Below are 13,247 nucleotides of genomic sequence, written 5' to 3'. Positions count from 1 at the left end.
GCAAATTTCTTCCTTTGGATATCATGCCCTTTGTCTCAAGCAGCTAAGGTCACAAATGCCTCAAATCAATATGGCCACAAAAGACATATAAAGAGGTAAGTGCTCAACCATTGTTGCTAAAAATATGGTTTCCTTACAAGAAAGGTTAGCCTTGACTAGAAAGTCTATTGTGTGACAAGATCAGAAAGACTAATCTATCACTCCAACAGCCAACACAATACAGGGAATTTAGAGTAAAATGCTCATCTCTGACCTGCCCTGTGGATCACCTAGTGGTCTGCAGTCACTCTACGCATCTGTTGACATCAACAAGGCTGACAGAAAAGTAGTGTCAAGGTGACCCCAACTTCTGCTTTGATTAATTGACTTTATAATTTGTCACTTTGGAGGGGGAAAAAAAGGGAATATATCATTAACCTCTTTTGAAAGATCTGTACCTTAATCAAGTATAATTATTTTTCTAGATTAAACAATTACGACCTCTTCCTACACTAACAAATATTATCTTAGCTCAAATCTGCTGTCAGTAAAAAGGTACTGAGCTAAAGGTATTGAGCTAAAATAAATTGTGCTAGGGCTTGTTTGTCTGTGGTGATTCTGGAAAGGGCCATGCCTCCTCCATCGGAACAACTTACAACAAAGGCCATACGTTTCAAAGGACTGAGTTCCTGAGGACTATGGCTATGTAAGACTGGCTTTACTGTAAATTACCACTAATAAGTCACTGAATATTTAGAAAGAATCCTGAGCAATTCACAAATATCCAGCTATTTTTTTTTAAATTTAGCTTTCTTTAAAAAACCAACCAAACAATAACACAAGAGCAAAATTCTAAGAAGACATAACCTTAAGCTATGTGAAGTGTCAAAATACATTTAAATACATGCCAAGAACTGAGTGGTCTTGCTTTATTCTTATCTGGGCATCCTTTTACCCAATCAGAACTTTAACGTTCCTGTCTTATTCTGGGTGTAAGACCACGCTATTCACACTGGTTTCCAAGTATGACAGATTCCAGCCCAATCTGATACTGCAGTGACTGTTCATTTCCCACTGGTGATCACCCCCTCATCTTATGGCTGCAAAGAGAAACATAGAGAAGGATCACAAGACTCTCTATAATAATAATGTACACTTTACATGCATCCATATTCTAGCACTGAGGCTAAAACATTCTGCTCTGCTTCCTTACTTTGCCATTTTGTTTGGTGCAAATCTTAAAAATTAATTGGAGATCAGTATTAATTCTTGAGTTTGTTTCCTTTATTTTTTTTTATATCTGTCTTGCCAAGATAATTTGTGCAGATCATCCCATGCCAAATAGCAGGTACATAAAATAAATAGAGATATTTGTAGGCAACACGCTGGCAAAAGATTGAAAATGCTGTTCTTCGAAAATCCTGAGTACTTTCTTCATCACGTACAATTTGGACTGTACTAATGCAATTGCTCGTGCATGTACTTTGTTTACAGGCTCTTAGGACATCTTCATTTGTTAGGCTATAACTCTGCCATACACCTCTGTCTGCCACTTTTTCACTACTCTTTTAAAGATTTTGGCTCTAGCCCTGGTTGCAATGCATGAGTTTAATTAAAATCTGCAGATGTTTTCCATAGACTATGTAGGGTGGATTTACGTTTCGTCAATGAATGCACATTGGCCCTTGTTTGAATATATGCATGTACACTTCAAATACATGGCCAATAAAGAGATCCTTTCTGAAGAAACAAGAACAAAACACGCAAGCACGTACTCTGTACAGCGGTGAGAAACAAGACTTCGACATGATGGCTATCCCAGATCTGGGAGCTGTCACTTGTGCAGTATATGCAGAGATAAGGAGGAAGCTATAATATAAACACAGAGAAAAGACTTGGTTTTCATTCCAGTTTAATTTGCCAGAGCATGATCCTTCGCCCACATGCTGAAAACAGGGATGCGTCCTCTCAACCTGCAAACCAGCTAGCTGAAAGATTGGCAGCTGCCTGCAGAGCAGGCACACCTTGCGCTTAGTCCCAGGCAGGCGATGTTTTAATCACGGCCGTGGTGATGAAAGGGCTGGGAGGGCTCACCTTTCATGCACCAACCTAAGCAAACACAATATAACGTCTCTGCTGCAACCCAAGCCGGTTCCTGCTTCGGCATTCCCGACACATACTCGGCTCGCTGCATGCTCTCAAACATAACTCGTCTACATGCTCCTGTGTTGTTTTACATCACTGAGCTTGGCCTTTTAGAAACCGCAGGATAATGCTTCCTCATCATCCCAGCAAACGGCAATTTCGTGTTTACTGAAAAACAGGAAAAAAAATGAAATGAATTTCAAAAACCCTCTTAATTATTGATACATATAAAAATTGTCCTCTTGTGTTCTGAAAACTGGTGTAAAATGTCACCGCTAGAGAGTTTCTTTTCAGTAAGTTATTCTCAGTAAATTTGGTCTGCTCGTTGCACGCATACACATATAGATATCTCAGATCTGTCTTTATATACGCTTTCTCCTCATGAAAAGCATTCTGACTACTTAACAGGCATGTGGGATCCTGCATAAATTATGCTGATTCTATATGATTCAAACTATAAAATATAAAATTACATTGCATTTTCAATAAGCGTATACACAAACCATGTGGAACGTGAAAGGTCAGAGTGGAAATTCCTCATTCTCATTTAAGAATAATTTTTTTTTCATCCAGCAGCCCCATTGACTTCAACTGGGCTTAGTAAGAGGTCTCACTTAAGACCATCATCTGGCCTTGTTTTAAGACCACTTCAAGGCTCCTGTTTTGCAATCTGATCTGTGCATAGACAGATGCATTCTTAACTGATGTCAGTGGGCTGCTTTTTTGGCTTGGGAAGGCATTTCACGGATCAAGGACATAATAGTTAACTCAACTACCCAAACAAGAACATGACAAAGCTCCACAGCAAGATTTAATCTGATGTCTTTGAGATTATATTAAATTTTAGCTTCATAGATGTGTGGTGTTTCTCCACCAAAAAAGTATAATATTCTTACAGATTCAGACAAACATCACATAAAGGTTAGAGAACAAGCAGTATTTAGCACATCTGAGGTGGACTACACCAGCAGAATGGCAATGCCTACAGAAAAGGTGATCCTTTCAGGACACCCATTCCTCCCCTTGAATTCTTGCATGCATGTTTTTCTTTGTCTTTGCTGCCTTACACTGAATTTTCCAAACTTGCCTGTGTATGTGCTATCATAGGAGCTAGGTGCCTGTTTTCAGAAATAATGAGTTTCTATGAAAGCTGCTCAGTTCACATAAAGATGGATGTGACCTTGAAAACCAGCTATACTTTGGTGCTGGAGATGAGATTTCTAGCTTTAGATTTGGAGATATCGGTACTTAGAGGCCAGCTCTGATTGCTCTTGTATTGCACAGGGATCTGCTCTCTCAGCATGGTGGGTGTTGAGCTAACACCCTTTGAAGTCCGTGCAAATTCTCCCACCAACTTCTAAAACAGACTGAGTTGTGCCTGAATTCTACAGCCTACTTTTTCCGTCTCAGTCACCAGCATGGTCTCTCCCTTCTGTGTATCATGGGTATGGAAGGTAAATTAGCCACCCAAAAAATTTAACAGACCATTAGACAGAGATGCAATTTCTGTGACAGTGGAACAAAGGTACCTACACCTTTTAGAGAGCTTTACAGTGCCAGTCTGCTTCCACTGCTCTCCATTTTAATATTACCTGTGCTCAGAAGTACGAGTACTCTCTACAGGGTACTTTTCATATACTTTTACTGGACTCTGCCTGGCACATCCACTGATCTCTGCAGCACTTCAGCATGTTCTCTTTTTATAGATGTATCAGACATCTCACTCCTTTAATATATGGCATACCGATAGATGGATGCACCTACGTGAACCCCGTTGCATCAGTGTGCATTGGTATGGTAGTCAGACATGCATTACGAGTAGAAAGACTGGGGCTTGACATGAGTAAACTGTCCTGTCATATTGTACCTGAGACAATCTTTAGTGACTTTATCTGGCCAATGAACACGGATGTCAGCTTTGTTGGTTACCGTTAAGCACACTATCATGAGCTCCATACGTACCTACAGTTTCAGTTTTTAAATAGACCTTCCCTGAGTGTAAGCAAAAATGGTGGAGGACTTAGAAGAAAAACTTTGCTTTGGGGCTTCAGAGTCTCTTGGCTTATAAAGTAACGCTGGTGTGTTATGTGTCTAAGACTGGTTGTCTGGGTTAGAGCAGGACTGGAAGGTCTCAGAATGAATCCATGCAGAACTGAATGCTTTCTGCATCTCCTCGGCCCATGAAGAGTCACATTGCTGCCCACAAAGGTGCAAAGGTTGAATAAACCATCGTTTCAGGTAGTATGAATCCAATCCATTGACTGATTTTGGATGGTCATTTTGATACCTACTAGGAGCTGCAGAACATTTCAAAGGGCATCCCAGTGGGATTGCTCCTTGTTGGATTTACAAGGAGCTCTTCTGATCCCTCGAACACACTGCAGAGGGTAATCAAGACAGGTACAGGCTTCCTTACCTGTTACCACTTCTGTTCATTTTCCATTCAGCAACTGTGTCACCCGTGCACGTGTTCAGCACAGTCTTCCGTGGGTGTGCACTCAATAAGATCTGAATACAGCCGTCAAAATCTGGATCAAGGCACAGTTTGAATTAGATTTCTCTGTCGTAGTGGAAGGAAAGATTCTTGGAAAGTTGCTCCATGCCATATTTCAACTATCTACAGCTAGTTGTTTTGGATGAAACTTTTGTTATGGTTAAAAAGAATTATATCTTTATAGTTAACTTCTTGCTTTCACTTAAAAAAGACACCTTGGAGCAAAGCGAAGGAGCTTTGTGAAGACCACAAAGCTTAGCCTGAAATGTAAAGGCTTGAAAGTAAAGGTTACGAAAATTGGAATACTTAAATACAGGACCTTAAAATGGAAGCTGCTACACCTCCTTAGCCATGGTTATTTTCTGTACTAATCTACCTGTCTGTATGAAACAGGGGGAGACAGACACATTACCAATTTTAAGTCATTTTCGCTGTCAATGAAGGGGATGACTTTAACAAAATAATTATTTGCATGATACTATAATAATAATGCCAGAAAAATTAATGCCACCGAGTACAAAAAAATGTGTGAAACAAATAGGGGTCAGGATCAGGAACACTGGAATGTGAACATTCAATTAACAATAATAGAAAAGATGTGGGGCATAGTATGTAAATGAAAGCTGCCTGGGGCCAAATGTTCTCAATAGCGAAGCCAACAACATATTAAAAACACCCCACATGACTTTGTTTTTCAGCTCATGAGCAAATCCATGTTGAAAATATGTTTATCTGCTCTAACAGCAAAAACAAACACATTCCATAATGTATGTATTAAGAGGATGTATAACTTGCACAGCATTCACGGCTAGGAAAATGTGACTACGTACAGTAAGTGCTGTGAAAGGGGAGGGGGGAAGAAAGAAGAGTGGTAAGAAGGACAGATGCTTGAGGAGAAAAATCTTTCTAACCAGAGGTTTTTACATGGACCACAGCATCCCATGTCCCACATGCTGATTTCTCGAACAGACCTGTTGCCAAGATAAATTTTTTCTTGGACTCTAGAATTTATAGGATGTGCTTGGCTTGCATCAAGAACACAGCAGTTCCTTCCCCACACAAACAGCTCTATCTAGCTAGGCTGGGTATAAACAGAAAGGCTGCTTCACTAATTATTTATACAAAGACAAAGATAGCTGCATTCTGGAAGGTTCATAGGAACTGGATTTTTTTTTTTTTGGTCTTACTGTGTTTTTGACTTTCAGGGCTGTCAGACTCCACCGAAAAGCGTCTAGACCTTCATCCCCACAGGAAGGTAATTTGCAGGTTTACTACTCTGATTCATGCAGTGATTTTTTTTTTTCTTTTTTTCCTGAGAGTATTGATACTGATTATTTAATAGTAACGTATTTATACAAAGCAGGATCCTTACATGGACAAGGAGTTTCTCTTCCTACCTGTCCCCCTGGCTTTTGAGACTACTTGTGTGAACAAGGGGTACTCCACAGCTCCCAGCACTGATCTCACTGTAAATATTTGCATTATGAGAAGAAGATTCTTACACGTCCTGGAGATGCACTACACTGACGAGTTCCAGCAAACAGTGGCTTTTTCAAATCAATATGACTACTTTTATGAGTCAAGTGAAACTCATTCATAAGTGTTTTCAGATTCAAACCAACTGTTTTTTAAATCATACTCTATCTTCTTTCCCCCTTTCTCCTTGCTTTTAGACCAAGGAGTTGAAATACTGAAACAGGCTTAGCAAGAGACCTAAGGAGAAAATAATTTTCTGAGTGCTTCACATACCATTATCATCATCCTCTCACTTGTGCATGAAATGCAGCTGAAATATGCAATATATGAAATAAGTTCCTAGCAGTTTACAGCAAAGCCACAATGAAAGGAGGTGAGAGAAGAAAGAATAATGCAGCCAGTGGAAAAACAAGCAGCGTTTTGGGCAGGCAGAATACTGTTGAGCTGCAGTCACCTAGGTCTGTAAACTGAACCTTACAAGTAGTCTTACTCTTATTTTAAGCACATTTTAAGGGCCTGTGGGATTGGGTCTCAGTTTAGGCTCCAGGATTAGCATTCCTCTTGTGCAAAGTACCATGGAATTTTAATGAATACAAGTAGTCAGAATTTCTGCTGTCTCCCAGAGATTTGTTTATTTACTAATTTAGAGACATATTTAACATCTTACTTCAGCGGTGCATCTGTATCAGCACAATACTGAGGCAATGGTTAAAAATCTGAAGCTGAGAAAAGAGTGGCATCTGTGAGTCATATATAGTTCTAGACAGACATATAAGTGATCTCTGAAAATACTGTTCCCAGCTTAGATAGTGAGATATTAAAAGATTAAAATGGACACAAAGATACGGCATCAAAGAGTCCAGTCCAGTTTGCTGTGGGAGCTTTCTGTGTCTAAAATAAAACAAAAAATTAAGATATGATTTGAGTTTCTGTTGTAAATGTACAAGTATTTTTCCTTAGGGCATGGATGTCTCTAGGACATGATTAGCTTAGCGCCTGGTTTGGTCAAATAGAGTTTTTATATTGAAATAACACATCAGGCCCTTTATCCCAGGTCCTCAAAGGGAGCTGGGCATTTAACTCTATTTGGCAGAACCAAACAGCCACTTTTCCAGGTCTATATCTCAGCTGCTCCTTTTCTTTACTTCAGGTTTTCTGAATTCTTTTCCCCTTTAAAATCTTCCTTTAGAGCCGCAGGGACCCACCAGCAGCACAAGTGAGGGGAGCTGGGTAAGAAACTTTCTGAAGCCCTTGGTCTCATAATGAGTAGCCAAAAAGCTTCATCCAGCCTGAGAATCAAGATGCTCAGCCCAAGTATCTTGCTAGGTCCAAAAATTTGTGTAAGTGGTCTATATGGTTTTAAGAGGGCTGATCAAGAAAGTTTTTTTCAGCTTTAAGATGAGGCATTTTAAGCTGTGTAGCAGATGCTTTGGGACAAAGTTTTAAACCTTTTGTTGACATTTGCTTTTGCAAAAATTAAGTAGCTGTCTATATGAAATCTGGTCACACGGTCCTGAAAATCAGGCTGTTAAATAGAACCAGACAATAATACACAACACAGTAATTTTTATTTCAATAGTATGAAATGTTTTGGATGTTTGTTGCTTCTGAAAATGAATGTAAGTTTCAACAAATACCAGGAAAGCCAACAAACTCGAACAAAAGTAAAAAAATAACACCTCTCCACAACTCCCAAGTCCTCCCAGAGCATTTTATACAGTTTCTGAAGCTTAGCTGTGCTCTCAATAACCCCCTAGTTCAGTTTCTGGAACTATAAAAATCTATTTTCTGTCACTTAAGTTGTCTCGTAATGTCATAGGTAAATGATTATTTGCTGAATTTTCATCTTCTTGAAAAAAGATACATGTTTTTGTTATGATTTAAAAGAGTCACTTGAAAAAAGTAGAAATGTTATAGACTCCTGGAGCCAAGCCAGGCTTTGGTAAAATCTGGCTAGATAATATATTCTCTTTATGATAAATTCAGCAGAGTGAATATTCATAGCTGAAGTAGTGTTCCCTGAAATACAAAATTTATAATAGAAGTGCGATTGTGTTCTTAACAGCATATATGAGGCAGTTTTTTTTAAAGAAGCTATCTAATTACCTTTTAAGTCAACTACTCCGCTTGTTCCCCTGGTGAGTCTAGTCTCCCAAAAATGTATCGGCCGAGTTTTTCATTATTATTTCCCAAACAAGAAAATAAAAACTATGAAAAATCAATAGCAAAGTTCACATGAGCAGATGTTAAACTTCTGCATAGTTTACCATACATTCAAGATACTGATCTTACCAGCATGGAGCCTGATATTTGTAATGGAGCTTTTTTAGTTAGTAAAGTCAGTAGCAGTAGAGCTTTGGAATTGGTAGCAAAAAGTCAACTGCACATTTGAATACTCAATTTTGCGGCTATAAACAGCCACGTCACATTTCCAGCAACAACAATGGGATGGTTTTCAGCACTGCTCTACCAAGGAGGAATGTTTTCTATTTTCTTCTTGTATATACAATTAAAAGCATTCCCACCAGAGAACTCTGCCCTGTATTCACTTCTGAAACAGAGCATGAGAGATGTCTCTCAAAAGTCAAAACCCTGCCTTTGCCTGGGCCAAATAAGGAAAGAACAGTGCACCGTTGCTTCTAAGGCTTCTATTAAAAGTTTGAATTCACTGACTAATTGTCAATACCTGACTCAGCGTGCAATTAATAAGGAGATCTCTGGTCATGAGAAAAGTCTTTTTTTCTTCTGTGTGGAGAGGCGAGTTTACCTTTTACCAGGCAAGAGATAAGGAATTGCATGCATGGGGTATAGGCAAGTTCTTGTCTTGCTCTAGGGGATATCCACCAGTGCCTGTGTTCTTGTTGAGTAATAATGAGGTACCATAACCAAACAGTAGAAGATGCATGTCAGATGGTTCTCCAATAACATTAGAAAAAAAGCAGCTGATGTATGGGATATTGAAGGCAGATTAAGTTGTTAATGTATATTAGTATATTCTTAATTTCCTTTTAATTGAAAAAGACATATTGACTTTAATTAGAACCATTTCACAGGAACTGTCAATTAGCACATGTCAAACTAGTTAATTCAGAACAGAATTCTTTTAATTAGGGTCTGCTTTCCTTTAACTGTGGGGCCAATGAAATCAGCCTTTCCTTATCAAGATTTTAAATGTCTCTAAGACATACAATACAAATGTAGTCTCTTATCTATTATTAGAAGCCCATATGGATAACATTAAAATGATGATGCTGGCATTGTTCATGCAGCACAAATCAGAGTTTCCTTTATGACTGTTTGAAAAAAAAAGGAAAAGATGGCTTTGAAGAAAGACTATTTTAAATACACAGATTTATCCTACTTTAAAGAGACTACAAAATTTATGACATGCATGTTCACATTTAAAGTATTATTTAATACGTCTGCTCAAATAAATGGGCCTATTCAAACGTTTTGTGTGTTCTATCAGCCAAAGACACATAAAACATTTTCAAAGCATGCAGTAACGTTCTTCCCTTAAATGAACTGTAATCAAAAGGAGAAAACAGACTCGATGATTTTTTTGGGACAATATAAAACCAGCATTGTTAACTTTCATTGCATGTGAAGATTTAACACTGATTGCTAATCCAGTGGCTGTGAACACTAGTGAGCTAATGTCATCTCAGTTATCAAACAGCATATAATCCCGGTCTTGACTTTCACATACATTTTCTGAATATGTCTCGAGTTTGCCGATGGATCTTGACTCTTGGCTGACGTACTGGTGTAAAGACCTTCCCCATGGTTTCTGGGAGCTGCCATGTGCAACATCTGTAACGCTGGTCGCATGCCTTCCAGGAGTAAGAACAGCTGAGAAAAATATAACAAAAAATAGAAAAGGAATGATTGCAAAATCTAGACTTAGTTTTATCATACAGGGTTTAGCCACTGTTTTACTGACCTATATCAACAGAGGATTACAGAGATTAGTGAAAGGAATACTTAATAACTGAACTGTGGATTCCAAAGGGGATTATCTGGTAAGATATTTCATGTATCCTGATGCTTTGTTGAACATATTAGGAACCTGATTATGGGCCTGAGTAACTCAACAATAAAAAAAGCATCATTTCCCAAAATGAAGTACAACTGGGATGCATTAAAATTTAACGTGTCCTAGAAGTACACTTCGCCTAGGATCCTAACCACACCGTTTTTTTCCCCCAGGGAAACTCCGAGGTGTGTGGTGGGCAGTACCGTTATAAGAGTGCCATGTGCTAAAACGTGTGTTACGGTTTCCACAAAACTTTGAATAGTGGATGAACTTTAACTAGATGATCTGCAAAATTGAAAAACTGTGTCCTGGGAGTTCTTCAGCTCAAGCAAGAGGCTCTGTGGACACATCACTTCACTGCCTACTGTCCAGTATGAAGTGTACCCTGAGTATAACTAACAGCTGTAGTTCGACTTTAAAATGTGATTGTAAATAGGTAGCGTAAGAGCCTGCTATTTTTTCATTAATCCCATTGCGGCCCATATTAAATCTCTGCTTATCAGTTTAAATACTTACCGTAATTTAGAACTCTTTAAGCAGATCTAAGTCACTTTGGCACTGAATTGCATAATCCAACTTCTTTTATAACACAGCAGAAACAATGCTTTGGATTTTGATCATATTACTCAACTGACAATATATTGTTTGTTTCAAAATGGCAGTTAGCAATAACTCTTCTTTTAAAATCAACCCCACATTGGCTTTGCATAGGAAGTATGGGTACGTTCACCACCAGGGTTATAAAACCTTGGGAGACTGCCTTTTTGCTCACGTATTATGCTGAACCTCAAACTATATTTGAACAGTTTAAACTATAGGAAATTTTCAGATTACGGTGAAATTTTTAGTCCTTGCAGTATGCCAATCAGGTGGGTAATAATTTATCTAATCCATACCTTATGGCTGGGATAACAGAGAAACCGTTGTATGGAGGGAAAGTGACTTACCCAGGCCCCAAACCGAGTCAGTTAGAAATGGAATTAAAAGCAGAAGCTCCTGATTCCCTGAAGTTGCCTGAACCTCCCTGCAAATAAGCCAATGCACCTCTCAGCGTGGCCCACTGTGTGCCGTGCCCTTAAAGCAGCGCAAAGCATTTTTTTTTTTTCTAATTAATACTAAGGCGATTCATTGCTTAGCAGCAGCACTAATATTTACACACTTATGGATCTCATGATTAAGTAGCAAGCTTTGACTTCAATTAAACCTGACAGTTTCTGATAGCAAAAGTCATTACAGAACTTCAAAAGCACTTGAACTGCAGCAAGATCTTTACAATTATCTATATAATATCTTTCAGCCTCTGTTGGCTCCTTGATCTTCTGTGGCAGGCCCAACTCTGTCAACTTCGGTCTATGAGAAGCTGAACCTTAATGCATGCTATTTAAAAAAAGTATATGAAAATGCTGCAATATACAATGGATTTCACCCGGTCTGACATTCTTTTTGGGATAAGTGCTTAATAAAAATTGCCCATGTGAATCATGTACTGTTCATGCATTGTTCATGAATCAAACCAAGAGCCATTTAAAAATGACTAGCATTAGGGAAACGTAATAGCTTTTTAACAGATTATTTAAATGACTGTAGCTCTGATTTCCAGTCATTTTATCCAAACAGCTATGGCAGAACTATCCCTGAAAAGGGAGTAACTTTCTGATTAAACTCTTTTGTTGTTGGATTTAAGAAATATTTTAGAAGAGAGAATTTCTCAATTATGTATTCATCTTTCGGAGCCCAGGCATGGAGGGTGTAACAATTTGATCAAACCCAGCTGAAAGCAGTAACGGTTTGGAGGATTCATTCCGTTCTTACAATCATGGTGAAGAAAGTCTTTAAATACATGCAGAGCAGAACAGACAGTTTGTTCAGACTGACCAGCACGTAAATCACTTCCTCGGTAGTTTTTGGTCTCCGCAGCTTGGCTTGCCTGGTACTTTTGTAGAGTGATGCGACAGTGATTGAGCATCACTGAGTGTTTTTGTGGCCATATTATCAACCCATATGATTCCTTGATTTTTGCTTTGTTGGCCGTATGCATCCCGATGTAATTGAAACCAGCAGATACCCTTATCTGCTCATGTGCTTTTGGCTCCTTGGCCCGACTTTGCCAGTGGCTGAACTCTCTGTCCCTTCTTCCTTTTCCAAGGAGGGTTTTTAACTGGGACGGTTGTGCTCATATTAAAACATTACAGCAACGGGTTTGCAGCACCCAAAAATGGAGCCCCTTCCCATTAAACTGGGAGAGTTCCTCACTCTGAGTCCTCCAGACCACTGCTTTTCACTTACTGTTGTTTTGAAGCATAGCCCAGATTTCCTCAAAACCGATGGTCTTTCAGACAGCTTGCTCTCCTTTCTGCTGGCTATTTTTGATAAAACCCGTGCATCTTAATGTTAATGATGAAAACTACCTAGTGGAAAAATAACGTGAAGGCAGCTAATACTTGCCTAATTATTTGCAGTGCGGTTTAGTAGCTGCAAACAAGGGAAGTCAGCTGGCTGCCCCGTCGTCTCGAAGAAGGGACTGGTGGACCATCAGCGGTTCAATAATCATAGATAAGGAGCTGCTGCTCTTGCTCCCACAATCACTGCAGGCATATTCCTCCAGGTCACATCGCCTCGTGCTACACCAGTGTTAACTACCCCTTTATTAAACAATTCTCCAAGCATAACTAAAGCATTTGGGTTGTTAACATACATAATAAGTTATATTTAAGAAGGTTTCAAATCAGCACATTGTATTTTGCAGCGGAGTCATAAAAATATGCTAACATGATAACATCTAATGAGGGAAATGTTGCATGCAGATGTCTGTTTGCCTATTATCCCATAAAATGACTGTATATTTTTATTTATATGAGTAACGTTAGACACAAACATGTTACGAAAAAAGCGTTCATTTAGGAAATGTATAATCACAATATGAGTCTAATATAAGAAACTGTTTTAAAACACGTTTTTTAGTGTTTATAAAATGAAGAGAAATTAAAAAAAAAATTGTTCCAAAGTACATTTTTTTTCTCCCTCATGATGAGAAAGAAATATAGGTTCTCAGCTGGCGTATTATTTGTGATGTGGCAGCGAAGTGAAATTTGTGCCTCGCATCATGTATCCTTTACA

At 38.7% G+C, this 13,247-nt stretch overlaps 1 long non-coding RNA gene across 2 annotated transcripts in view; it reads left to right on the top strand.

Moving 5' to 3' along the window:
• LOC142402608 (uncharacterized) overlaps positions 1-11,943 on the top strand; it is a 52,225-nt gene extending 40,282 nt beyond the window's left edge. For both annotated transcript variants that reach the window (XR_012773412.1, XR_012773411.1), the window contains 2 exons: positions 5,824-5,873; positions 11,864-11,943. This is a non-coding gene — a long non-coding RNA (uncharacterized LOC142402608). The remainder of the gene's footprint in view (positions 1-5,823; positions 5,874-11,863) is intronic.
• The last annotated feature ends 1,304 nt before the right edge of the window (positions 11,944-13,247 follow it).

The sequence above is a fragment of the Mycteria americana genome, chromosome Z, assembly GCF_035582795.1.
Source record: "Mycteria americana isolate JAX WOST 10 ecotype Jacksonville Zoo and Gardens chromosome Z, USCA_MyAme_1.0, whole genome shotgun sequence".
Taxonomy (NCBI): Eukaryota; Metazoa; Chordata; class Aves; order Ciconiiformes; family Ciconiidae; genus Mycteria; species Mycteria americana.
Note: the sequence above shows the minus strand (reverse complement) of the source record. Positions and strands in the feature narration are given on the sequence as shown.